The sequence below is a fragment of the Anguilla anguilla genome, chromosome 5 (genome assembly GCF_013347855.1).
Source record: "Anguilla anguilla isolate fAngAng1 chromosome 5, fAngAng1.pri, whole genome shotgun sequence".
NCBI lineage: Eukaryota > Metazoa > Chordata > Actinopteri > Anguilliformes > Anguillidae > Anguilla > Anguilla anguilla.
In genome coordinates, this window is record NC_049205.1 from 42,819,451 (window position 1) to 42,828,328 (window position 8,878).

The following is an 8,878-nucleotide window of genomic DNA, read 5'->3' on the forward strand; positions in this document are numbered from 1 at the left end:
TAGGGTTAGTGCTAGGGTTAGGGTTAGGGTTAGGGTTAGAGCTAGGGTTAGGGTTAGGTTTAGAGCTAGGGTTAGGGTTAGGGTTAGGGCTAGGGTTAGGGTTAGGGTTATGGTGTAGAGCTAGGGTTAGGTTTAGAGCTAGGGTTAGGGTTAGAGCTAGGGTTAGGGTTAGGGTAAGAGCTAGGGTTAGGGTTAGGGTTAGGGCGTAGAGCTAGGGTTAGGGTTAGGGTTAAGGTTAGAGCTAGGGTTAGGGTTAGGGTTAGGGTTAGAGCTAGGGTTAGGGTTAGGGTTAGAGCTAGGGTTAGGGTTTGGGTTAGGGTTAGAGCTAGGGTTAGGGTTAAAGTTAGGGTTAGGGCTAGGGTTAGGGTTAGGGTTAGAGCTAGGGTTAGGGTTAGGGTTAGGTTTAGGGTTAGGGCTAGGGTTAGGGGGTAGAGCGAGGGTTAGGGTTAGGGTTAGGGTTACAGCTAGGGATAGGGATAGTGTTTCAGCTCGGGTTAGGGTTCCAGCTTTGTTTAGGGGTAGGGCTGCAGCTAGGGTTAGGGTTTGAGTTACAGCTAGGGTAAGGGTAAGGGTTACAGCTAGCATTAGGGATAGTGTTACAGTTAGGGTTAGGGTTAGAGCTAGGGTAAATGTTAGGGCTAGGGTTAGGGTTAGGGTTAGAGCTAGGGCTAGGGTTAAGGTTAGAGCTAGGGTTAGGGTTAGGGTTAGGTTTAGCGCTAGGGTTAGGGTTAGGGTTAGCGCTAGGGTTCGGGTTAGGGTTAGGGTTAGAGCTAGGGTTAGGGTTAGAGCTAGGGTTAGGGTTAGGGTTAGAGCTAGGGTTAGGGTTAGAGCTAGGGTTAGAGCTAGGGTTAGGGTTAGGGTTAGAGCTAGGGTTAGGGTTAGGGTTAGAGCTAGGGTTAGGGTTAGGGTTGGAGCTAGGGTTAGGGTTAGAGCTAGGGTTAGGGTTAGGGCTAGGGTTAGGGTTAGGGTTAGAGCTAGGGTTAGGGTTAGAGCTAGGGTTAGGTTTTGGGTTAGAGCTAGGGTTAGGGTTAGGTTTAGGGTTAGGGCTAGGGTTAGGGCGTAGAGCTAGGGTTAGGGTTAGGGTTAGGGTTACAGCTAGGGATAGGGATAGTGTTTCAGCTAGGGTTAGGGTTCCAGCTTTGTTTAGGGGTAGGGCTGCAGCTAGGGTTAGGGTTTGAGTTACAGCTAGGGTTAGGGTTAGGGTTAGGGCTAGAGCTAGGGTTAGGGTTAGGGTTGGAGCTAGGGTTAGGGTTAGAGCTGGGGTTAGGGTTAGAGCTAGGGTTAGGGTTAGGGTTAGGGTTAGAGCTAGGGTTAGGGTTAGGGTTAGGGTTAGAGCTAGGGTTAGAGCTAGGGTTAGGGTTAGAGCTAGGGTTAGGGTTAGGGCTAGGGTTAGGGTTAGGGTTAGAGCTAGGGTTAGGGTTAGGGTTGGAGCTAGGGTTAGGGTTAGAGCTAGGGTTAGGGTTAGGGTTAGAGCTAGGGTTAGGGTTAGGGTTAGGGTTAGCGCTAGGGTTAGGGTTAGGGTTAGGGTTAGCGCTAGGGTCAGGGTTAGGGTTAGGGTTAGAGCTAGGGTTAGGGTTAGGGTTAGAGCTAGGGTTAGGGTTAGGGTTAGCGCTAGGGTTAGGGTTAGAGCTAGGGTTAGGGTTAGAGCTAGGGTTAGGGTTAGGGTTAGAGCTAGGGTTAGGGTTAGGGTTAGCACTAGGGTTAGGGTTAGGACTAGGGTTAGGGTTAGGTTTAGGGTTAGAGCTAGGGTTAGGTTTAGGGTTAGAGCTAGGGTTAGGGTTAGAGCTAGGGTTAGGGTTAGGGTTAGAGCTAGGGTTAGGGTTAGGGTTAGAGCTAGGGTTAGGGTTAGGGTTAGAGCTAGGATTAGGGTTAGGGCTAGGGTTAGGGGGTAGAGCGAGGGTTAGGGTTAGGGTTAGGGTTACAGCTAGGGATAGGGATAGTGTTTCAGCTAGGGTTAGGGTTCCAGCTTTGTTTAGGGGTAGGGCTGCAGCTAGGGTTAGGGTTTGAGTTACAGCTAGGGTAAGGGTAAGGGTTACAGCTAGCATTAGGGATAGTGTTACAGTTAGGGTTAGGGTTAGAGCTAGGGTAAGTGTTAGGGCTAGGGTTAGGGTTAGGGTTAGAGCTAGGGCTAGGGTTAAGGTTAGAGCTAGGGTTAGGGTTAGGGTTAGGTTTAGCGCTAGGGTTAGGGTTAGGGTTAGTGCTAGGGTTAGGGTTAGGCTTAGGGTTAGAGCTAGGGTTAGGGTTAGGGTTAGAGCTAGGGTTAGGGTTAGGGTTAGGGCTAGGGTTAGGGTTATGGTATAGAGCTAGGGTTAGGTTTAGAGCTAGGGTTAGGGTTAGAGCTAGGGTTAGGGTTAGGGTAAGAGCTAGGGTTAGGGTTAGGGTTAGGGCGTAGAGCTAGGGTTAGGGTTAGGGTTAAGGTTAGAGCTAGGGTTAGGGTTAGGGTTAGGGTTAGAGCTAGGGTTAGGGTTAGGGTTAGAGCTAGGGTTAGGGTTTGGGTTAGGGTTAGAGCTAGGGTTAGGGTTAGGGCTAGGGTTAGGGTTAGGGTTAGAGCTAGGGTTAGGGTTAGGGTTAGGTTTAGTGTTAGGGCTAGGGTTAGGGGGTAGAGCGAGGGTTAGGGTTAGGGTTAGGGTTACAGCTAGGGATAGGGATAGTGTTTCAGCTCGGGTTAGGGTTCCAGCTTTGTTTAGGGGTAGGGCTGCAGCTAGGGTTAGGGTTTGAGTTACAGCTAGGGTAAGGGTAAGGGTTACAGCTAGCATTAGGGATAGTGTTACAGTTAGGGTTAGGGTTAGAGCTAGGGTAAATGTTAGGGCTAGGGTTAGGGTTAGGGTTAGAGCTAGGGCTAGGGTTAAGGTTAGAGCTAGGGTTAGGGTTAGGTTTAGCGCTAGGGTTAGGGTTAGGGTTAGCGCTAGGGTTCGGGTTAGGGTTAGGGTTAGAGCTAGGGTTAGGGTTAGAGCTAGGGTTAGGGTTAGGGTTAGAGCTAGGGTTAGGGTTAGAGCTAGGGTTAGGGTTAGGGTTAGAGCTAGGGTTAGGGTTAGGGTTAGAGCTAGGGTTAGGGTTAGGGTTGGAGCTTGGGTTAGGGTTAGAGCTAGGGTTAGGGTTAGGGCTAGGGTTAGGGTTAGGGTTAGAGCTAGGGTTAGGGTTAGAGCTAGGGTTAGGTTTTGGGTTAGAGCTAGGGTTAGGGTTAGGTTTAGGGTTAGGGCTAGGGTTAGGGCGTAGAGCTAGGGTTAAGGTTAGGGTTAGGGTTACAGCTAGGGATAGGGATAGTGTTTCAGCTAGGGTTAGGGTTCCAGCTTTGTTTAGGGGTAGGGCTGCAGCTAGGGTTAGGGTTTGAGTTACAGCTAGGGTTAGGGTTAGGGTTAGGGCTAGAGCTAGGGTTAGGGTTAGGGTTGGAGCTAGGGTTAGGGTTAGAGCTAGGGATAGGGTTAGAGCTAGGGTTAGGGTTAGGGTTAGGGTTAGAGCTAGGGTTAGGGTTAGGGTTAGGGTTAGAGCTAGGGTTAGAGCTAGGGTTAGGGTTAGAGCTAGGGTTAGGGTTAGGGCTAGGGTTAGGGTTAGGGTTAGAGCTAGGGTTAGGGTTAGGGTTGGAGCTAGGGTTAGGGTTAGAGCTAGGGTTAGGGTTAGGGTTAGAGCTAGGGTTAGGGTTAGGGTTAGGGTTAGCGCTAGGGTTAGGGTTAGGGTTAGGGTTAGCGCTAGGGTCAGGGTTAGGGTTAGGGTTAGAGCTAGGGTTAGGGTTAGGGTTAGAGCTAGGGTTAGGGTTAGAGCTAGGGTTAGGGTTAGGGTTAGAGCTAGGGTTAGGGTTAGGGTTAGCGCTAGGGTTAGGGTTAGGACTAGGGTTAGGGTTAGGTTTAGGGTTAGAGCTAGGGTTAGGTTTAGGGTTAGAGCTAGGGTTAGGGTTAGAGCTAGGGTTAGGGTTAGGGTTAGAGCTAGGGTTAGGGTTAGGGTTAGAGCTAGGGTTAGGGTTAGGGTTAGAGCTAGGATTAGGGTTAGGGCTAGGGTTAGGGTTAGGGTTAGGGTTAGAGCTAGGGTTAGGGTTAGGGTTGGAGCTAGGGTTAGGGTTAGAGCTAGGGTTAGGGTTAGGGTTAGAGCTAGGGTTAGGGCTAGGGTTAGGGTTAGGGTTAGAGCTAGGGTTAGGGTTAGGGTTAGAGCTAGGGTTAGGGTTAGGGTTAGGGTTAGGGTTAGAGCTAGGGTTAGGGTTAGGGTTAGGGTTAGAGCTGGGGTTAGGGTTAGGGTTAGAGCTAGGGTTAGGGTTAGAGCTAGGGTTAGGGTTAGGGTTAGGGTTAGGGCTAGGGTTAGGGTTAGAGCTAGGGTTAGGGTTAGGGTTGGAGCTAGGGTTAGGGTTAGAGCTAGGGTTAGGGTTAGGGTTAGAGCTAGGGTTAGGGTTAGGGTTAGGGCTAGGGTTAGGGTTAGGGTTAGGTTTAGAGCTAGGGTTAGGGTTAGGGTTAGGGTTAGAGCTAGGGTTAGGGTTAGGGTTAGGTTTAGGGTTAGGGCTAGGGTTAGGGCATAGAGCTAGGGTTAAGGTTAGGGTTAGGTTTACAGCTAGGGATAGGGATAGTGTTTCAGCTAGGGTTAGGGTTCCAGCTTTGTTTAGGGGTAGGGCTGCCGCTAGGGTTAGGGTTTGAGTTACAGCTAGGGTAAGGGTAAGGGTTACAGCTAGCATTAGGGATAGTGTTACAGTTAGGGTTAGGGTTAGGGTTAGAGCTAGGGTTAGGGTTAGGGTTAGAGCTAGGGTTAGGGTTAGGGTTAGAGCTAGGGTTAGGGTCAGAGCTAGGGTTAGGGTTAGAGCAAGGGTTAGGGTTAGGGTTAGGGTTAGAGCTAGGGTTAGGGCGAGGGTTAGGGTTAGAGCTAGGGTTAGGGTTAGGGTTAGAGCTAGGGTTAGGGTTAGGGTTAGGGTTAGGGTTAGGGTTAGGGTTAGAGCTAGGGTTAGGGCTAGGGTTAGGGTTAGGGTTAGAGCTAGGGTTAGGGTTAGTGTTAAGGTTAGAGCTAGGGTTAGGGTTAGGGTTAGGGTTAGCGCTAGGGTTAGGGTTAGGGTTAGGGTTATGGTGTAGCGCTAGGGTTAGGGTTAGGTTTAGAGCTAGGGTTAGGGTTAGAGCTAGGGTTAGGGTTAGGGTTAGGGTTGGAGCTAGGGTTAGGGTTAGAGCTAGGGTTAGGGTTAGGGTTAGGGTTAGGGCTAGGGTTAGGGTTAGGGTTAGAGCTAGGGTTAGGGTTAGAGCTAGGGTTAGGGTTAGGGTTAGAGCTAGGGTTAGGGTTAGGTTTAGGGTAAGGGCTAGGGTTAGGGCGTAGAGCTAGGGTTAAGTTTAGGGTTAGGGTTACAGCTAGGGATAGGGATAGTGTTTCAGCTAGGGTTAGGGTTCCAGCTTTGTTTAGGGGTAGGGCTGCAGCTAGGGTTAGGGTTTGAGTTACAGCTAGGGTAAGGGTAAGGGTTACAGCTAGCATTAGGGATAGTGTTACAGTTAGGGTTAGGGTTAGAGCTAGGGTAAGTGTTAGGGCTAGGGTTAGGGTTAGGGTTAGAGCTAGGGTTAGGGTTAGGGTTAAGGTTAGAGCTAGGGTTAGGGTTAGGGTTAGCGCTAGGGTTAGGGTTAGGGTTAGAGCTAGGGTTAGGGTTAGGGTTAGAGCTAGGGTTAGGGTTAGGGCATAGAGCTAAGGTTAGGGTTAGGGTTAACGTTAGAGCTAGGGTTAGGGTTAAGGTTAGAGCTAGGGTTAGGGTTAGGGTTAGGGTTAGCACTAGGGTTAGGGTTAGGGTTACGGTTAGAGCTAGGGTTAGGGTTAGAGCTAGGGTTAGGGTTAGGGTTAGGGTTAGAGCTAGGGTTAGGGTTAAAGTCAGGGCGTAGAGCTAGGGTTAGGGTTAAGGTTAGAGTTAGGGTTAGGGTTAGAGCTAGGGTTAGGGTTAGGGTTAGGGTTAGGGTTAGGGTTAGCACTAGGGTTAGGGTTAGCACTAGGGTTAGGGTTACAGCTAGGGTTAGGGTTAGAGCTAGGGTTAGGGTTAGGGTTAGAGCTAGGGTTAGGGTTAGAGCTAGGGTTAGGGTTAGGGTTAGGGTTAGAGCTAGGGTTAGGGTTAGGGTTAGCACTAGGGTTAGGGTTAGAGCTAGGGTTAGGGTTAGGGTTAGAGCTAGGGTTAGGGTTAGAGCTAGGGTTAGGGTTAGGGTTAGGGTTAGAGCTAGGGTTAGGGTTAGGGTTAGAGCTAGGGTTAGGGTTAGAGCTAGGGTTAGGGTTAGGGTTAGGGTTAGAGCTAGGGTTAGGGTTAGGGCTAGGGTTAGGGTTAGGGTTAGAGCTAGGGTTAGGGTTAGTGTTAAGGTTAGAGCTAGGGTTAGGGTTAGGGTTAGCGCTAGGGTTAGGGTTAGGGTTAGGGCTAGGGTTAGGGTTAGGGCTAGGGTTATGGTGTAGAGCTAGGGTTAGGGTTAGGTTTAGAGCTAGGGTTAGGGTTAGGGTTAGAGCTAGGGTTAGGGTTAGGGTTAGGGTTAGAGCTAGGGTTAGGGTTAGGGTTAGGGTTGGAGCTAGGGTTAGGGTTAGAGCTAGGGTTAGGGTTAGGGTTAGAGCTAGGGTTAGGGTTAGGGTTAGGGTTAGGGTTAGAGCTAGGGTTAGGGTTAGGGTTAGAGCTAGGGTTAGGGTTAGGTTTAGGGTTAGGGCTAGGGTTAGGGCGTAGAGCTAGGGTTAGGGTTAGGGTTAGGGTTACAGCTAGGGATAGGGATAGTGTTTCAGCTAGGGTTAGGGTTCCAGCTTTGTTTAGGGGTAGGGCTGCAGCTAGGGTTAGGGTTTGAGTTACAGCTAGGGTAAGGGTAAGGGTTACAGCTAGCATTAGGGATAGTGTTACAGTTAGGGTTAGGGTTAGAGCTAGGGTAAGTGTTAGGGCTAGGGTTAGGGTTAGGGTTAGAGCTAGGGTTAGGGTTAGGGTTAAGGTTAGAGCTAGGGTTAGGGTTAGCGCTAGGGTTAGGGTTAGGGTTAGAGCTAGGGTTAGGGTTAGGGCATAGAGCTAAGGTTAGGGTTAGGGTTAACGTTAGAGCTAGGGTTAGGGTTAAGGTTAGAGCTAGGGTTAGGGTTAGGGTTAGGGTTACGGTTAGAGCTAGGGTTAGGGTTAGAGCTAGGGTTAGGGTTAGGGTTAGAGCTAGGGTTAGGGTTAAAGTCAGGGCGTAGAGCTAGGGTTAGGGTTAGGGTTAAGGTTAGAGTTAGGGTTAGGGTTAGAGCTAGGGTTAGGGTTAGGGTTAGGGTTAGGGTTAGCACTAGGGTTAGGGTTAGGGTTAGGGTTAGGGTTAGAGCTAGGGTTAGGGTTAGAGCTAGGGTTAGGGTTAGGGTTAGAGCTAGGGTTAGGGTTAGAGCTAGGGTTAGGGTTAGAGCTAGGGTTAGGGTTAGGGTTAGAGCTAGGGTTAGGGTTAGGGTTAGAGCTATGGTTAGGGTTAGGGTTAGAGCTAGGGTTAGGGTTAGGGTTAAGGTTAGAGCTAGGGTTAGGGTTAGGGTTAGCGCTAGGGTTAGGGCTAGGGTTAGGGTTAGGGTTACGGTTAGAGCTAGGGTTAGGGTTAGGGTTAGAGCTAGGGTTAGGTTTAGGGCATAGAGCTAGGGTTAGGGTTAGGGTTAAGGTTAGAGTTAGGGTTAGGGTTAGGGTTAGGGTTAGGGTTAGGGTTAGAGCTAGGGTTAGGGTAAGGGTTAGGGCTAGGGTTAGGGTTAGAGCTAGGGTTAGGGTTAGAGCTAGGGTTAGGGTTAGGGTTAGGGCATAGAGCTAGGGTTAGGGTTAGGGTTAGGGTTAAGGTTAGAGCTAGGGTTAGGGTTAGGGTTAAGGTTAGAGCTAGGGTTAGGGTTAGGGTTAGCGCTAGGGTTAGGGCTAGGGTTAGGGTTATGGTTAGAGCTAGGGTTAGGGTTAGAGCTAGGGTTAGGGTTAGGGTTAGGGCGTAGAGCTAGGGTTAGGGTTAGGGTTAAGGTTAGAGCTAGGGTTAGGGTTAGGGTTAGGGTTAGCGCTAGGGTTAGGGTTAGAGCTAGGGTTAGGGTTAGGGTTAGAGCTAGGGTTAGGGTTAGGGTTAGAGCTAGGGTTAGGGTTAGGGTTACAGCTAGGGATAGGGATAGTGTTTCAGCTAGGGTTAGGGTTCCAGCTTTGTTTAGGGGTTGGGCTGCAGCTAGAGTTAGGGTTTGAGTTACAGCTAGGGTAAGGGAAAGGGTTACAGCTAGCATTAGGGATAGTGTTACCGTTAGGGTTAGGGTTACAGCTAGGGTAAGTGTTAGGGTTACAGCTACATTTAGGCTTAGGATTTCAGCTAGGGTTAGGGTTTGGGTTAGAGTTAGAGCTAGGGTTAGGGTTAGGATTAGGGTTACAGCTAGGGTTAGGGTTAGGGTTATAGTTAGGCATAGGGTTAAGGTTAGGCTTACAGCTAGGGGTAGGGTTACAGCTAGGCCTATCCTTAGGCCTAACCCTAGCCAGGCCAAAACCTAACTCTATTTCTAACCCTAACCCTAACTCTAGTTGAAACCCTCACCCTAACCCTAGCTGGAGCGCAAACCCTAAACATAGCTGTAACCCAAACACTAACCCTAGCTGTAACACTAACCATAACCTTAACCCTAGCTGTAACCCTAACCCTTATGCTAGCTGTAACAGAAACAATAAACCTAACTCTAGCTGAAAACTTAACCCTAACCCTAATTGTAACCCTAACTGTAACACTAACTGTAGTTGTAACCCCAACCCTAACCCTAGCTGTAACCCTAACCCTAACTCTAACCCTACCTGTAAACCTTACCCTAGCTTTAACTCTCACCCTAACCCTGACCTTAGCTGTAACCATGAACCTAACCCTAGCTGTAACCCTAACCCTAGATGTAACCCAAACCCTAACCCTAGCTGTAACCCTAACCCTAACCCTAGATGGAACCCTAACCCTGATCCTAGCTGTAACCCTAA